The sequence below is a fragment of the Lagenorhynchus albirostris genome, chromosome 9 (assembly GCF_949774975.1).
Source record: "Lagenorhynchus albirostris chromosome 9, mLagAlb1.1, whole genome shotgun sequence".
In the NCBI taxonomy this organism is placed as follows: domain Eukaryota; kingdom Metazoa; phylum Chordata; class Mammalia; order Artiodactyla; family Delphinidae; genus Lagenorhynchus; species Lagenorhynchus albirostris.
Genome location: NC_083103.1, coordinates 35,857,943 through 35,877,151, shown reverse-complemented (window position 1 = coordinate 35,877,151; position 19,209 = coordinate 35,857,943). Strand labels below are relative to the sequence as shown.

At 43.9% G+C, this 19,209-nt stretch overlaps 1 pseudogene; it reads left to right on the top strand.

Moving 5' to 3' along the window:
• The window catches only part of LOC132526482 (protein artemis-like), a 94,623-nt pseudogene that overhangs the window by 19,343 nt on the left and 56,071 nt on the right, over positions 1 to 19,209 (top strand).

The window sequence follows — 19,209 nt, the reverse complement described above, 5'->3', positions numbered from 1 at the left end:
AAATGTCTATTCAGAATGACCCTATACTTAGTAGTGTCTGAAAAAATTAAGTTAGGGAGGCAGTAATAGGCAATAAATGGATTTTCTGTTGTGTAAATGTTTATACAGATGTTGTAAGTGAGACTTTTCAAAAACAACCCCATAGGTTGCTGACAGCAGACAACTTTGCATATGTGTGTTAACAGGAGAATGTGCTGTGTTTCAAATGAATGGGGAAGCCGGTCTAAATGACTTTCAGATTAGCTGGAACAGATGGAAGGGTCACAGTTGAACAACTTGACACACCAGCATAAAGGCAACATTGGAGTGGAGTTCATTGCCTATGATAGATACTGTCAATCAACCCCGGCGCTCTCTCAAGTTAACCAACAGTCTGGACCTTTAAAGATTTAAAAAAGAATTAAAAAAAAAAAAGTATTTTGAGGCAAGAATTGGAATTTATCTTTTTTTCCAGGACCAAACTCTATCCCAGACTACCTAGGGTTTTTAGACACGAAGCAATAGATTATAGACGTTTTGGAAACTAATATGATATAAACTGGACATTAGGGGCTTTCAATAATAAATAAAAAATTTAGTCCACATGATGGCTTTTGAGGGTTCTATCGTCACACTAATTAGAATATAGTGCAGAATACCAGAATGAAGGAAATGCAAGTCTTTTTCTTAACTGTTCAACTTGGATTTTGATCAACTGTTGTTATAACAATATGTACAAGCAAATATTAAAATATATGTAGGTTATTTTTTCTAGGTCTAACTTTGTAACTTGATATGTGTTAAACTTTTGCATGCGGCCCAAATGGTAAAAAAAAAAAAATTCTCTTCCATTGTGACCTGCTCCTCAAGAACAGGATGGGGCTTGGGAGGTAGCTTTGTCCCCTCAGGCCACTAGGGGACCCTTGAAGAGTCTGAAGACCCTTCCAGACCGTCAGCCCCAAGTGGACTCTGCAGAAAGCTACTGTTTTTCCTGCCTCAACATAGCTGATTAATCCAAATTAACACATTGTTTCCTATGTGCTTCTATGCCTGTTGCTAGAAGGTTGGAGTCCTGGAAATTTCAGAAGGGGGATTGCAAAAAAAAAAAAAGAAAAGAAATGTTACCATTTGCAACAATATGGATGGATCTAGAGGGTATTATGCTAAGTGAAAAAAGTCAGAGAAAGACAAATACCATATGATTTCACTTATATGTGGAATCTAAGAAACAAAACAAATGACAAGCGTGATACCACAGAAACAGACTCATAGATACCGAGAACAAACAGGTGGTTGCCAGAGGGGAGGGGGTGAGGGGATGAGTGAAATAGTTGAGGGAGATTAAGAGGTACAAACTTCCAGTTACAAAACAAGTAAGTCACAGGAATGAATGCACAGCCTGGGGAATACAATCAATAATATTATGATAACTTGTGTGATGACAGATAGTAATTAGACTTATCATGGTGATCATTCTGTCATGTATAGAAATACCAAATCTCTATGTTGTTCACCAGGAACTAACATAGTGTTATAGGTCAATTATACTTCAATTAAAAAGAAAAGAAAGGTGATTGCTCTTTGCACTTCTCTGTCAGGGAAGGACTCTGACTTTGATCATCGGCTGACTGTGGACCCTAATAGTCTTGAGAGTGCCCATGGGAAACAGAGAGGAGATGCTAATTATTAGAAGCGTAGGGAATGACACAGTATGTTTCATGACTAAGTGATTAGCTTTATAGCTTGATCTCTGTCTTTTGAACTAGTGGCTTGAAAAGCAGATGGATCATTGGAGCATCGTGCTCATGGTATTTATATGGTCATTTTATATCCTAAATACATTTTCATAGGACCATGGACTGTAGCCCAAAGCTTCAGAGGGTGGAAAGCAATTCCCTTAACTCTGTTCTTACCCAAGTCATAGCATCACCGTTTCCTCCGCAAACAATGATCCATTTTAGAAAACCTGTCTTATTCACAGCCTAGAAGAGGGAGCCCAAAGAACTGCATGATTCCAGCCTGGTCACAGCCACTTTTCCTGTGTAGACACCTGGATCAAGCTTAGCTAATTAGAGTCTGTCCTGGAAGTTGAAATTTAGGTAGAGATTGAGTCAGCTGGCAGTGTTGGTCATCCGAGCTATAGGCATGTAGGGTAGTCAGCATGGCTACCCAAAGCCTCAAGCAGGTAGAATTTTGGGAGAATAGAAACTAAAATCTTAGCAGAGGAAACTAATCCATAAAGAGGAAGAGAAGAGTAGGTTAGATATAGACAAAGGAGTCAAGGTGAGAGATCCACAGGGCTCCAGGTAGAGGAAAAGAATGGATAATTGTTCTCATGAGACCTTGCTGTACATTCTGTAGTTGGTTTGTGGGAAATTCCTCTTTATCCTCGTACTAAACTTAGTTAATTTGACAAAGTTTCTGTTTTTTACAAGCAAATATTATGACTAGGAAGCCATGAAATTTCCATTTATTTCTTTAAGGAGTTTATTGAGCACCTACTATGTAGCTGGCATGGTGCCGGCCCTGGGAAATACAGTAATGAATGAAAAAGACAGCGATGGACTCCTCAGTAGTTTACAGTTCACGTCGGTGTCTTGTACTTTCCCTACCACCTTCTCCAAGCCACTTGTGGGACTTGTACTATGAATATAGAGAAGTAAACCAAAGTCTTCCTCTGCTCCAACCTCTCTTCCTTTTTCCATCCATTTCTTTGGTAACCTGCCACGTAGGTGCCAAAATGCACTCGCTGTGGGTGACTACAAGGAGGTTCTTTTTCCCACTCTTCTCTGCCTCCTCACTTTATTTTATTTTATGTTGGGCTGCACCATGCTACTTGTGGGATCTTAGTTCCCTGACCGAGGATTGAACCCAGGCCCTCGGTAGTGAAAGAGCAGAGTCCTAACCACTGGATTGCCAGGGAATTCCCTCTGCCTTTCCATCTTAAAACTTCCTTCTCCATGTCCAATTTTCACAGGTCCCTGCTAAAGAATAACTGTGTATTAATGAATCATAACATATGAATGAATCATTAATGATTTAATTTGGTATTTGTGTCACTTATCTGTTTCTAAGGGGAACCATTTTAACCATTATAAAGTGTACGTACAATAATGGCATTTAGTACACTTGTAATGTTTTGCCACCATCATCCTCATCTAATTCCAGAATATTTTTATCACTCCCACACAAAAAAACCCTACCCATTAAGCCCTTACTCCTCATTGCCCCTCCCCCAGCCCCTGGCAACCATTAATCTACTTTCTATCTCTATGAATTTACCTATTTGTGGACATTTCATATATATAGAATCATATAATATGTGGTCTTTTGTGTATGGCTTCTTTCACTTAACATTTTCAAGGTTTGTCTATGCTATAGCATAGACACTATTTCATTCCTTTCTATGACTGAATAATATTTCTTGTGTGGGTATCACACATTTTGTTTATCCATTCATCAGTTGAAGAATATTTGGGTTGTTTACACCTTCTGGCTATTGTGACTAGTGCTGCTATGAACATTCATGTGCAAGTTTTTGTTTAAATGAAGGTATTTTTAAAGAAAATTTGATATAGAAAAATTGCAAAATATTCTATAAAGTGAGTAAAAGCCTATGAAATTATAATTAGAGTCAGATTCAATTTTATATTTCAATGTGTAAAGACTAGATGGATAGAAAAATCTCCAAAAGATTCACTCAGTTGTTACTAAGTCACAGATCTAGGGATGATTTTTTTTACATTTTTCATACTTTTTATAACTAACATATAACAAGGAAAACCAACTCATTTACCAGCTTATCTAAGCAGCTTATTTAAAAATGAGTGCTTGCGAGGTGAGAAAATAGAGGTAGTGAGTGCTATCTGTTGTTTTGAGGACCATGTCGCACAGGAGATGCTGGTACTAGTAGAGGATGAATAATTGAAGGATTTTTATAAAGATGGGTGATTTGAACATATTGGTAATCTGCACAGGAGGGTCTGGCAAAGAACGAGAGGGTAATAGTATAGGGGAGAGAGGAAGAACAAGGTCCTGATCTTAGAGAAATCAGAAAAGGAAGTGATCAGGGATAGAGATTGGCCTAAGAATGGGAAAAGCTCCATCTTCCTGTTAGAGAGGGTGGTTTGGTGAGAGTGCAGGCACATGGAGATGAGCTATAGGTATATAGAGAAAAGTTGCGGGGTTTCATACCTAATATACTTAATATTCTCGGTGAAATAGGTTAAGTCAGGTGTTGGAAAGAGTAGGATGGATTGTGTTGTAACCTTGAGGAAGAATAGTGAAAGCTTGCAATGTGCCAGGGGAGTGACCAGGCATACCCAGACTGCTGCAGTTTATTGCCTTCACTACATTCTGAAATTCATGAGCTGTACCTTCCTTGTTCAAGAAGACTTTCCTCTGTGTAGGTTTTTTCCCCTTTTGTTGCTAATTTGATCCTGGTTTATAGACGCAATAGCTTCTAGAGCTCATTGACAGTACAAATTGGAGACGTTTCTATAGTTCTCTTTTGTTTTTAGGTCTTTATATCTTCTCATACTTCATATTGGCCCTTTCTTTGGAATTGCTTAATATTGCTACGTATCCAGAGAATTCTTTCCTTTTGCTCCTTACGGTGTGAAGCCTCTGTTTGTCCAGTATTGAGGTTTCTATGATTGATTATGTGTGACCTTTATATACCGCTTTAAATTCAGATGAAAGGGAAAGTACACACTTCAGATTTACTGTAGTGTTGCTTCTTGACTCGGTTAGAATTAGGTTGGACTGTATCCGAGATAAGAAATAACAGTATTTTAAATGAGAGAGAGATTTGTTTGTGTCATATGTAAAGATCTGAAGACAATCAATATAGGGTTGGTAAGGCAGCTCTCTCCAAGTCCTGAGGGACTCAGGCTCCTTCTAGCTTTGCCATCATAAGGGTGTGTTTCCTATGCCCATGGTTCAAGATAGAGTTCCAGCCATCACACCCACATTCCAGATAGCAGGATGGAGGAAAGGGGAAAGAAGAAACTAAGGGAAGTTTATGGAAGCTACCACATGACACTTCCACTTACATTCCATTGGCCAGGACTGAATCCTACCTGCTAGGCAGGCTGGGAAATGAACATTTTATTCTAAGCAGTCATGTGCCCCCACTAAACATTTCACTACTTAGAAAGAGGAGGAGAATGGCTGTGGGGGCAGCCCACAGTCTCTGTCACTCACTGATCAGAGAAATCACTTCTCCTGGGGTAGAAGGAAGCAGCCACACCAGCAGTGTCTAAGCAGGGCTACTGACTTGTGTGTGTAAGATGTTTCTTCCTTGGGTATAGCTGAATTTACCTCACCCATTCTCTTCTCTGAGTTGCAGGACTGCTCTTGCTAGGATCTACCTTTGGCAGGTCCTTTGTGTGTTTTGACCAACCATCCATCCATGTCAGGTATGGTCTGTTGCAACGAGATTCCCATTCCTTTTGCGTTATAGCATTCTGCCCTTCTAGAGGCTTTAGGAAGCTTGAAATTTGACTTCCTGCACTAATTTCCCCCAAGAAATCCTGCAAGGTAGGGATTGCTGTTTGGGTTCCACTGGGGTTTCTTCCATTGACAACTCATGGCATATTGGTGCTCCCTCCAGACAAATGGTACTGCTTGTGTTAAAATCTGCAGAAATTTCTTAAAATTGCTGGCATGTGAGTTTCCCTAGCTTCCAGTGATAAATTGGATTTTCCCCCTATAATAGTTGATTTTCTTTGATAATTTTAGTAGAAATTTTATTGAGAGAGGGGACAGTAAGCATAAAGCTTATTTGGCTTTCCCTGGCGGTCCAGTCATTAAGACTCTGCACTTCCAATACAGGGGGCATGGGTTCGATCCCTGGTCGGGGAACTAAGATCCCACATGCCGCGAGGGGTGGCAAAAAATTTTTTAAAAAAGCGTAAGGCTTATTATCACATTCTTCAATCAGAAGCTATTCTTCGTCTTTCTTAGAGTGTCATAGATGATAACTTGGCATATCCCCTCCACTGCTAGGCTGTTTCCAAAATTGAGATATTAATATGCATAAGACTTTCTGAAGGCTTGAAATCACTTTATCCAAGAAACCCCAGAAGAGATAAACACCGCTGTGTGTAGAGAAGTTTGGGTAACTAAAAGTCATAAACCCATTCAACTAACTTTAAGGAAAGGGGGGGTTTTGTAAGGATGTACAGAAACTGAATCTGGAACCAGAAAACCACCAGTGCCTCAGGTAGCTGCTCTCTCAGTCTCTCTCTTATTTCTCATAATAGTGTTGCTGCTTCTGTCCATGTATGATCCAGGTTCCTTGCTCTCTATCCTGCGGCATCCTCCTAGCCTCAGGGTACCTATTGTCCCAAGCAGACACCGCAGCCCCAAGTCTACCTCAAGACCTTTCTGCTCAGCTCTGGCAGCTACTGTCTTGTTCTTGTTCCGAAAAGAAGAATCTGGATTGGCACAGCTCAGTTTTGCTCACAAGTTTTTTAAGCATAAGTCACAGCTTACCGGACAGGCTGCTCTCCAGGCCAAGGCCACCTCGGTTCACTTCAGCTGAGGCATAGAGCATTGGGAGAAGCACGTGGTGCGGAGCAGAGCTCTTTAGAGCACTGAGGACTGTAGCTCTTGCTGGGCTCGTCTGCACTCAGTTCTAACCTAGGTTGTGTCTAGGACTGCTCCACGTTCATTGTCTTCTTAGCCAACAAGAATAAATGCTAGGGGCTTCCCTGATGGTGCAGTGGTTAAGAATCTGCCTGCCAAGGCAGGGACACGGATTCGAGCCCTGGTCCGGGAAGATCCCACATGCCGCAGAGCAACTAAGTGCGTGCGCCACAACTACTAAGCCTGTGCTCTAGAGCCCACGAGCCACAACTACTGAGCCCGTGCATTGCAACTACTGAAGTTCACACACCTGGAGCCTGTGCTCCGCAGCAAGAGAAGCCCGCGCTCCGCAGTGAAGAGTAGCCCCCACTCTCTGCAACTAGAGAGAGCCCACGCGCAGCAACGAAGACCCAACGCAGACAAATAAATACATTAATTAATTTTTTTAAAAAAGAATAAATGCTAGCCTCCTTAGCCGCACATTCAAGGCTGCACCCTCTTAAAGGTGCCCACTTTGCTGATCATGCCTCCCACTCTCACCCTCTTTGCCAGACTCACTGAACTATTTACTGCAAAGCCCACCATAGGTATTTCCGCCTCCAGGCTGTGGTCACACTCTGCCTACCTTCCCTCCCCCACCCCTGCCATCCTTCAAAGGCCAACTGAAGTTATTCTTCCTTTATACCAATAACAGTTACTCTTTTTTTTTTTTTTTGGTGGTACAGGGGCCTCTCACTGCTGTGGCCTCTCCCGCCGTGGAGCACAGGCTCCAGACGCACAGGCTCAGCGGCCATGGCTCATGGGCCCAGCCGCTCTGCGGCATGTGTGATCTTCCCGGACTGGGGCACAAACCCATGTCCCCTGCATCGGCAGGCGGACTCTCAACCACTGCGCCACCAGGGAAGCCCCTAACAGCTACTCTTTGTTGAACATCTGCCATGAACCACGTATTCTCCCAGATACTTTACATACATAACCTCATTTAATCCTTTCTACTTACTTTTCAAAGTAGGTATCATTATTCCCATTCTACAGGTGGGCAAAAGGAGGCTCGGCGAAGTTAAAGTACTTACCCAAATTCATGCAGGGAGTAAATGTCAAAGTTGGAATTCTCGCCCCAGAGTCTCATGCAGAGTCTATACTTTTTCTTAAACCATGCTTAGTCGTGAAGAATTTCCTGATGAGTTGAAACCCGTTTTCTTGCCCTTTTTTGAATAGTACTTGATGTCTATTCTGCATGACTGATTTGACATTTAATAAATGACTACTTATGATATAATTGTCTTTTTAAAAAATATTTATTTATTTTTGGCTACGTTGGGTCTTTGCTGCTGCGCGTGGGCTTTTCTCTAGTTGCGGCGAGCGGGGGCTACTCTTCGTTGTGGTGCACGGGCTTCTCATTGCGGTGGCTTCTCTTGTTGCAGAGCATGGGCTCTAGGCACACAGGCTCTAGAGCACAGGCTTAGTAGTTGTGGTTCACGGGCTTCTCATTGCAGTGGCTTCTCTTGTTGCAAAGCACGGGCTCTAGGCATGCAGGCTCAGTAGTTGTGACTCGCCGGATCTAGAGTGCAGGCTTAGTAGTTGTGGCGCACGGGCTTAGTTGCTCCGCAGCATGTGGGATCTTCCCAGACCAGAGCTCGAACCTGTGTCTCCTGCATTGGCAGGCAGATTCTCAACCACTGTGCCACCAGGGAAGCCCAGATATGATTGTCTTTTGGGGTGTGAACCTTCCCTCCTCCAGTAAGCTCTAAACCAGTGGTTCTCAATGGGATGGCATTGCAGCTAGGAGGCATTTTGGAAATGTTTGGGTGGGGACCAGTGATCACATTAATTGGAGAGGACTATTGTCATTTACTGTGCAAGGGGCAATGCACAGGACAGTCCCAGGCAATGAATAATTACGCCACAGTTCACAAAATTTTGTGATGTTCCACTGGACATTCAGGGTTAACAACTTGTTTACACTTATCCAAGGCTCAAACTTAACTGTTTTACATATAGACACTAAGTAATCTTTGCACAGTTTAACATATGGAGAATTTCCCAGGAATGCAACAACCATTGTTAAAAAATAAAAAAGGGCAGTTATACTTTGTTTAGCATGGCCTTTGACCAAGAGTTTTTCACCATTTCAGAAAATGCATCCACTGATGGCAACACTGCTTGTGGTACTTGAGTCTCCACAAAATACAGCTACGTTGTTCTGCTTTTATAGTGATTGCATTTACAATAATTCTATATGTAGATGAAAACTTCTGACCTCTTATAACTGCTAGTGTAAGCTTCTTTTAAGCATTTACATATTGAAATACATGCTGTTTTATTATAAATTATTTTCCTTTATTTCTCTTTTATATTACTGAAGAGCATCATTGCTTTTTTGGAATTACATATGTAGGTAGGCTAAATAATGTAATACCTGTAAATAATTTTCATATAGTAAAAAGGATGTTAACACTATGTACTGGGAGAGAAGAGGATGAAGAAGCAGGTCTATGAGCCCTGCTAGGGCAAGGACCAAGTCTCATGCTGGTCCGAGCCAGCTGGACTTCCCAGAACTCCTGGTGGAGCTTTGTGTACTTTGGAAATAGGTCAGCATTTCGGGGATCTAACCAGGAGCAGGAAGGTGGCTCCAAACAAGACTGCTAACTGCTGAGGCTATGGGTGAGGAAGGTCCCTATGTCTCAGAGTTCATTCCTGTTTGAAAATTAGATGGACAGTGCAATGTCTCTAGTTCCTGAATGTGCCCTTAGGTCCCACACTTTTGAGCTCTGCCTGTTCCTCCACCTGGAAGCTCTTTTCCTCCCCCAGCCAATCTCTGCAAGGACAAATCCAGCTTTAGCTTTTAAGGCACAATTTTCCTGATCCTATCCTTTCTCCTCCCTACTCTTGAAAATTGAACTAATCTCTGTTTTTTCTGGACTCCTACGATATTTTGTCTGCACCCCTTTCGTGGCACAGTGGATTTTCTAAACTATGCCTTAGAGTTCTTTGTATGTAGTCTCATTATCCCACCCAGAGAGTGAGTTCTTGGCCATGGAGATCTCTTCCAGACTCATTTCCCTATCCCCACACATGGCAGAGGACCAGGCACAGAGTAGATGTTCAATTAGCAGTTGCTGAATGAATAAGTGAATTACTGGCAAGCAGTCCTACTTTATGAGGCTGAGAGGAAAGATGTCCCAAAGTGATGGATTCTCTGCAGTGGGTTAGAATTAGGGCGGGATTTCCTTTGAACAGTTTCCCCCAAGCTTTCCCTCAGAGAGCTTCGCGCTGATCCTAATGGGGGACCAACTCGAATAGTACACAAATGCATTTATTCTTGGTAAGAGAAAGAATGCTCTCAGTGGGGCAGCCTCCTCCCTAACGTCCAACCCTACTGATTTTATTTTTTTTAAGATTTATTTATTTATTATTTACTTTATTATTATTTTTATTTTGGCTGTGCCGGGTCTTAGTTGTGGCACATGGGATCTTTGTTGAGGCATGCAGGATCTTTCGTTGCAGCGCATGGGCTCTTCGTTGTGGTGCGCAGCTTCTCTCTCGTTGTGGCAGCGGGTTTTCTCTTCTCTAGTGTGGCACGCAGGCTCCAGGATGTGTGGGTTCCAGAGCGCGTGGGCTCTGTAGTTTGCAGCACGTGGGCTCTAGCTGAGACGCGCGAGCTCAGTAGTTGTGGCAGGCGGGTTTGGTTGCTCCGCGGCATGTGGGATGTTAGTTCCCTGACCAGGGATCGAACCTGTGTCCCCTGCATTGCAAGGTGGATTCTTTACCACTGGACCACCAGGGAAGTCCCCCTAATGATTTTAGAAGATCTGTACACCAATCAGCATGTTGATCAAAACCCTTGTGGTTTCATCAGGGAAGTGTTGCTAGTGCTTGATATTTCAAAACAGAGACCTCAGAGATGGTTCTCCTTGAAGTTTGCATTTTGTACCAGTGATGTTCCAGAGGAATGCTGGGGGAATAAGGGGAAAAAAGGAGGCTGCCCCCACTTTTAGATTCATTTTCCTCTAAACGAGAAATCTCTAAAAGGGTCTCTCTGTCTTTCTGGAAGAGAGGGGGCAAAGCATTCGTTTTGTTTGTTTCACACAGTGAAATAAAAGGTGAGCAAAGAGTACAGAATAAAAAGAGCGACAATGAAAAGTCTTAAACTTTTCTTCCTAAGCGTTCTCAAGCCTCAGTGATCTTAAAACAGGCCTTTGAGGTCATGGGGATATTCACTTCTGTTATGGGAATGAGGAAATATAAAGTAATAGGAGGAGGTAGTGTCTCCTTCCCTGAGAAGCCAGCTTAGAAAGATCTGAATGGCAGGTGGTCAGCATCCTTCAGAAGCCAGAGACTGGCCTCAAAGGGCTCCTAAGTCTGATGAATCAGAAGAATAACAAAAGAATAACAGAATAATAATATAGTAATCAAATCTATCATTTATTGAATTCTCTTTCCTACTGGGCACCGTGGAAAACACTTTACGTACACGGATCTATTTTTTTTTTTCTTTTTTTTTTTTTTTTTTTGCGGTACGCGGGCCTCTCCCTGTTGCGGCCCCTCCCGCTGCGGAGCACAGGCTCCGGACGCGCAGGCCCAGCGGTCATGGCTCATGGGCCCAGCCACTCCGCGGCATGTGGGATCTTCCCAGACTGGGCCACAAACCCGTGTCCCCTGCATCGGCAGGCGGATTCTCAACCACTGCGCCACCAGGGAAGCCCCCATGGATCTATTTTAACCTTTGATAGAAAAGAACCTGTGAGATAGATTATTTTTAGGCCTATTTATAGATGAGAAAACTGTGACTCAGACAGGCAAGTGACTTGCCCAAGACCCCGCAAATTAATAAGTGATAGAGCTTGGAATCACGTCCAGCTTGGTGCTGCTCTAAAGCCCGGGTTCTTCTAGGACATCCTGAAGGCAAACATGCCCCCAGCGTGTCTATGTCCTGTAGGGATGCCCTACATTTTCAAAACCAAAAGAGACAGGGCTCAGACAACAAACAGAGGTTTATTCCTTCATTTAAAAAAAAAAAGTCTCCTACAACCCAAATAAATAAACCCATAAGAAGAGCAGGGAGAAGGCCAGAGCCTCTGGGAGTTGGCCTTCACCTGTAGAAGAAAGCACAGAGATTCCTCCTGGGGACCGACGGCCCCATCTTTTTCCCTCTTGTTTCGGAAAGAGGCTTGGCTGTCAGGCTTTGATTCAGAACAGGAGTGCATTCAGAAGCATCCTCTGGCGAGGCTGGGAAGCTGCTCACATCCCCGGAAAATTCAGTGGGAGAAAAAGGTTATGGAAGTGAGCAGGAGTTTATTCAACAGTGTCTGAGGCCTTTCAGAACCATGAGCGAGTGTCTATAAAGAAGCAGTCAAGCATAGGCTGGGAATTATCTCTGTTGGGTGCCTACCTGTGACAGGCCCTCAAGAGCTGCTAAGAGGCTCATTCAGTGCCCGGGGGACAATGGGCAGTGGGGACAAACAATTCAGAGGAGTCTATCATTCTGGTGGTGTTATCTTTAGCACTGAATAAAACCGGAGTTCCCCCTTTCTGCCTCCTAGTCAGCACTATTTTTAGGAGCCAGTGGTACTTTTCAACTCTCTTTCACTATTTTTCAACAGGTTCACAAGGGCACGAAGTGCAGTATATAAAAAGAGGATAATGACTTGAGTGCAGGAAAAGGCCCAGTGAACAGAGCAGCCAAGCTTGCCGGGGACTAGAATAGATGAAAGTTTGGAGAAGAGTCAAGAAGAAATGGCATTGTCTGCACGGAGAAATTCCCCATTTTACATACGGTACTTCTGAGATGCTAAAGTAGACTTTCTGAAGTTCAAAGTTTAGAGGAAAAGGAGTCAACTTTGAACCGCTATGAGTGAAAAGCTGGGATAACGCGAGGCGGCCTTCTTGGCTAAACCGTTCGTGATTGTCTTGTGTGTGCCTTTACTACTCGGACGCTGACGCACGAGCTTTTTTTCGGGGCTGGTTTCATGGGTGTGCAGCCTGTGCAGTCACACAGGACCCCAGGCTCAGAAGGGCCCTCATCTGGTTTAATGCTCTACCATAGCTGTCTTGAAATTCTTGATGATTTTTGAGCAGGGGACCCCACATTCTTATTTTGCACTGGGCCTGGCAAATTATGTAGCTGGTCTTGGATTAGAGAAACAAAGAGCTGTCACATTTACACAGTCCCAGACACCAGCCCTTTGCTGTGTCAGAGTTATAGGAGGAGTTAAAATATAATATATGTTATATAAACCCCCCAATTGTGTAGCCTGTCCTGTTTTTTGTTTGTTTGTCTTTGCTTGTGTTTTCATTCCATGCATTGTTCCTGTTAGAGGGAGAGAGTTGGTGCTGGATTTTCTTTTAATGCATGCTATTTTAAAATTCCTGGAGGAGGGAAACAGTCTTTGTGCAAACCTGTGTCTGTGTTCTCTGAGTAATTCTATACTCTGTGTTCCACATGGGATTCCTCATTCGAGATTCCCTTATGTGATTCCGTGGCCAGAGGCTCAGGAGGAAATGAGGTCCTTATTGAAATCTAGGGGGAGTTGGATTCATCTTGGGGAAGTTTTTTCTTGCTCTGCTGGGTATGGGGCGGAACAAAAGAAAAGTCAGCCTTTCTGTCACTCTTTCTGCCTGCTGTTTCTAAGCCCAATCGCAGCCCCAAAGTTGGTGACATCCAGAAGTAAGACGACATTCACGGAAATAGAGGAGAAATGAAAGTTAACACCGTGGGGTGGTGTCTCCCTCGATGGGGATTGGAAGTGTCTCACATTAAAATCAGGGCAGGGCCAAGGGCACACCTCTGATGATCCCCTGCTCCAGATAAAAATTGTGTATTAGTGACATGTTACCTAACTGACGCTGGATCTGAGGGTTGAAGAGAGAGATCGTGCCAAACTATGCTATGTAAACTTTCCACCCTTTAACATTTTTTCTAATTTCAAGGGGAAATTATTATTAACAACGATAATAATGACAGTAAACACAGGAAGCACACTGGGATAGTGATCGCAGATGTGGCTTCAAATCTTGATTCCTGCATTTCTAACTGTGATCATGGGCAATTTCCTAACCTCGCTAATCCTTGGTTGCTTCGTCTCAAAAGGATGGAGGAGATCAGGACGATCCTACATCTCAAGACTTTTGTGAGGCTCAGACTTGGCTAACCTGTGTCTTAAATCACTTGAAAGTGGAGAACGTTGTCATAAATGCTTAAAGGCAGTTCTCAGCATTCCAGACTCTATTATTTGGACACGGAGCCCTTCTCACCTCTGCCCCCTCCCACCCTCTTTCCCTTCTCAAGCTTCTCAGTCCTTGTGTGCTCCGGGAACAGTCTGGGCCCCATGTCTGGAATGTCCAGGTTGCCGGCGGGAGTCAGAACCAGTATCTGTAGCGAGGGACCTGAGACCCCCCTGCCAACCCCAGCCCCTTGTCATCTTCGTGGTATGATTGTCCCATCGGCCATCGTTCCCTCACCACTGGAGTGTTACCTCACAGATGGAGGACCCAGTCTGTGGGAAAGAAGAGACCATGACTTATCGGAACATATGGTTTCTTAATTCACGTTAAAATGTCTGAACCCTGTTGCATCTGGTGCCATTTTAGTTTGTTAAAAATGCCACACAAGGCTGTGACTAAAGGGGAAGAAATGGAGAAAAATACAGTTATTACACACTCAAGAGCCGGGTTTTGCGGCTCATTACCCAGTGGCCTCCGTGACTAATTAGGTTTTGTCACTGTTGCTGGGTCATTATGCCTTAATTTTTTTGCATAGTTATTCAGCCGTCACTTGAGGAAAAATGAAGTAGAGAAATACCCTTCTCTGTCTCTCCTGCTCTGAATCACCCAGGCTAGAAAACTCTCCCGGCAGAGAGTGCCCGAAACTGATGAAATGATCATTTTGCCACAAAGGGACAAAGAAGTGTTAGTGGATTAAAAAGGCGCCTCTTTATCTGATGGCAAAGGCCTCACTGAGGAGCAGAGGGCACAATTCAGTGGGGAAGATCATTAACTTTGAAGTCAGTCATCCAAAGATAATGTTTGTCCCTTTGCTTCCTTTGTTGCCCAACTGGCCTTAGCAACCTCTGTTTTTTAACCCGTCCTTGAAAAAACGGGGGGAAAATGCATAAGAAAATAAAGGCCTTAGGTCTTCCACAGGCTGCAGGCCTAGGTTAATTTTTGCTGGCAGCAGAGGAAATTGAAGACACCATGGTATTAGCACAGTGGGGCTTGTGTTGGGTCTGGGATAGTAAAAGGACCCATGGTGAGAGGGGAGACATTGGTGTCAGTCACGGGGTAGGACGCCACAATGGCTGGTAATTGGCGTGGGTCCACCTTCTACGTCTGTCCCGCTGAGTCCGCAGCCCCTGGCCCACTCTTGAGCGCCATCACTAACAAGTAAACAATTTATCAGGGTTAGGTCTCCTGCGGGTTGCCTCATCACACGCTCCATTCAGCCCCGGTACCCCACCCCCCAACCACCGTGCCAGCCCCGCCACACACACAAAAATTTACGTACACCGTGCAATTTGGGGCAGACGCACCATGTAACAACAAATTTACAACAGGCCTACCATGAAAATGGCTGTGTCAATATAGCTGCGAACTGGGGTAGCAGAGCAGCTGTGTCGGGCCAGGACTGGTGGCCCCCGGAGGATGTCCGGGGGAGAGGGTCACAGGCACCGGATCATATCAGAGCTAATTATGACCCCTGCATTTTTGACACGATAACTCACACAGATGCTCACTGTGTGAATCAATCAATGTCTTATAAAGAGCCTAGCCATGTTAACTTCATTCTCCGGATCTGACCAGAGTGCAGGGCTTGGGGCCTGCGGTGAGGATATTGACAGAGTTGGCTGTTGTATGGGAAACAGAACACTAGACTGTTTGGAAACCCCAGACCTGTCTCCTTTACCAGCTGTGGGACTTTGGTCAAGTTACCTGTTTCATTCCCGATGGGCACGTTTTACAGATTGCATGAGCTTTTGGGGGAACTGTATATCTGGTATCATAAATAGTTCTGTGTAGGGATTTCCCTGGTGGTCCAGTGGTTAACACTCCGCTTTCCCAATGCAGGGGGCCCGGGTTTGATCCCTGGTCAGGGAACTAGATCCCACACGCCGCAACTAAGACCTGGTGCAGGCAAATAAATTAATTAATTTTAAAAACTCTTAAAAAATAATTTGTGTTGATAGAAAAGTAACTTTTATTGAGCATCTCCTACACGCCATCTCATTTAATCTCACAACATTTCTAGGAAGGAAATGTTGTCATCAACCTTTTACAGAGCAGGTAAGTGAAGCTTCAGAAAGTAAAGGAATAGTAGGTACCAGAAATGGACATTAGAACCAACTCTGTCTGCCTAAAGTTGATTCTGTTTCCTTGTAGTTTTGCTAGGAACCAGGTAGTCTTAGGGAATTTTAAATAGACCATCTTATTTTCAGATTGATAAAACACAATTCTGTCTCCGGGAAAACATTTCTTTAGAGGATTGGGTTGGAAAGGGAAATCCCTTTCAGATGGGCAGAGCTTGTCAATACGAGAACATTTCGTTTGTTTATCAGTTTCTAACATTCTGTCATTGACTTTCACTATGAGATTTTTTAATCTAATCCAACATACCCTCAATTATTAGACACCCACTATTTCATGTGCCACCAGAAAAGAAAAATTCCTGCCATTTATAATTTTAGTGTGCTATTAATTATAGGACTTCTGCCTATTTAGGAGATATTAAAATGTAGAAAATGGTGCATTTTAGAATCAGATATATATACTTGGATCTCAGCATCATAGGGCTGGTAATTTTTTCCAAGTTCTTCTTGGAGAAAGCACTGACTTTATGTGCTGTTTCTCATCTCTTTCTCAGATGCCAGGAGTCTAGGCAAATCAGGACTTATGCATTAACCACTGCGTAAATAGTAAAAGAGGAAATGAGTGAATGAAGTTCCCATGTCTTAAGCTTCTACTCCTGAAAAAAGGTAGAAACCGCACTTTAGGGAGGAATACTTTCTGTCCTTTCCAAGTCTCCAGGTCCTGTTTTACATTTTCACCCAGAGATGAAGGAGGTCGAGACCAGAGACTACCTTCTTGGCCTTTACAGTTGGAAGTCTGGCTGATCCTGGGGCCCCTGGGGTCTTTGTGTGGGGGTGGCCTGAGCCAGGGTGGGGGAAGGGAGAGGGACTGTCTCCCCAGCCAGGAGTCTCAGCACCATTGTCCTGTGTAGCAGCTGAGACAAAAGAGCAATTTTATGCTGATCACTGTACGTGAAATGAGCATTTTTTACAAAATTTAATTCTTTCACTTGGAAACCCAATAAAGGAGCAGAGCCAGTGCAGCCGCATTCCTCAGCGAGGCGCACAGCTGGGGCGGCCTTGGGTGAGAATGTGTGCAGGCAGTGGATAACCTGACGTAACCGGCCTGGCCTGGCCATCTCTTTAGTTGGCTCTTCAACTTGGGGTCCTGTGCATCTGGGGGCAGTGTTGCAGCCGGCTGTCTTTGTGGAAATGAAATGAATACACTCACCTATTGAGGAGAGAAGGATCCATATTAGAGGGAGAGGGAAATTGTCTGCAGTATCAGGAGCAAAGGAAGTAGAAAAGAGCCTTCATGAACCAGACCTACACGAGGCAACTATATGGGTAAGGCTTCCAGAATAAGGCAAGTGCTTTGAAAAAGCAAAACACTTCCTGCACATAATCTGCTGAGCGTTCTCCATTCTTCACAATGTGTCTCTAACCTCCTCAGATCTCCTACAAGCTTCCTAGGCTCCCGTGCTCCTGCCACACTGTGAGCAGACTATGAGCTCACCAGATTCCATGCCTTTGGCCTTGCCCTGTTGCTTCTGTTGCTGCGATTGACCTTTCATTCATCTGCCTCATCTGCTTCATCTCCATCTGTCAAAATCTTATGCATTCTCTTCATGTTCTGAATCAAATGACCCTTCCTCCTCCATGCGTCCTTTCGTGATTTCTTATATCAGGAAGGATGTGGTCTTTCCTTCCTTTCAACCCCAGGGACACTATCTTAGAGTTCCCATGGTGCCTTGTGTGATAGTCATTTTGTGTCATTTCATGACTATAGCTTAGGACTGCCCAATGCAGCAGGTGGCTGCAGCCTTCAAAGGACTGTGTCTGGGAGAAGCACTCTCCACCAGGTGAGGACACTAAGACAGACAAAGATATAGACACTTAGAAATACAGTTCACCAGGCTGAACACAGAGCAATTTTGATAACTTTCTTAAAAAAGAACATCTTTAATATTTAAAAAAGAAAAACAAAAAAGTTTAAAAAAATTGCCTTAATTCTACCACTCAAAGATGCTTAAAGTTGGGCTTCCCTGGTGGCGCAGTGGTTGAGAGTCCGCCTGCCGATGCAGGGGACGCGGGCTCGTGCCCCGGTCCGGGAAGATCCCACATGCCGTGGAGTGGCTGGGCCAGTGAGCCATGGCCGCTGAGCCTGTGCGTCTGGAGCCTGTGCTCCGCAACGGGAGAGGCCACAACAGTGAGAGGCCCGTGTACCTCAAAAAAAAAGAAAAAAAAAGATGCCTAAAGTTAACATATTGACCTTTTTTTCCTTATGTTTTTTTTTTCCAATGCACATATTTTTTTTTTCTCTTAGCAATATGGTTTAGGGCTTCCCTGGTGGCACAGTGGTTAAGAATCCGCCTGCTGATGCAGGGGACGCGGGTTCGAGCCCTGGTCCGGGAAGATCCCACATGCCGCGGAGCAACTACGCTGTGCCACAACTACTGAAGCCTACGCACTAGAGCCTGTGCTCCGCAACAAGAGAAGCCACCCTAATGAGAGCCCTGTGCACCGCAATGAAGAGTAGCCCCAGCTCGCTACAACCAAAAAAAAAAAAGCCTGCGCGCAGCAACGAAGACCCAACACAGCCAAAAATAAATAAATACGTAAATTTATTTAAGAAAATGAAAAACAATATAAACTACTCCCCCTTCATTAAATTTTCTTCCATAGATAGCTTTTTCTTTTCATTTTTTGACATGGGAACTTCCAAACATATACAAATATAGAGAGAATGGTATAATGAATTCCAATAATATAATATAGAATATAATGGATGAATACTATAATGAGTTAACATATTTCTCTGCCTTCTGTATTTCTTATAAATTGGCACTTAGATCTCAGAGTATGGTCCTGGGCCAGCAGCATCAACACCTAGGAACTTGTTATAAATGCAGATTCTTGGGACCCACCCAGACCTGTCCAATCAGAAACTTCAGCTGAGGGTCCCAGCAGTCTGTGTTTTCAAAATCCCTCCTGGGGATTTGAAAGCACACTGGGTTTGAGAGCACCTGAACTAGAGCTTTGATCAGATGCAGGATTGACTTTCTGGCATAACTGCTTTAGAGGAGGTGCTGTGTAAGTCCATCAGGAGGGACACAGTGTCTGTTTTTCTCTAATGTTTCCAACCCTTAAGATTATTGCCTACATCAAGGCTTCTCATACTCTGTACTGTTGATGTTTTGAGCCAGATATTCCTTTGCTGCGGGGGACTGTCTTGTGCATTTTCAGATGTTTAACAGCATCCCTGGCTTCTATTCACTAGATGCTTTAAGCGCCTCTTCCCCGGTTGTGACAACCAAAATTGTCTCAGATGTCAAATATCCCCTGAAGGGCAAAATGG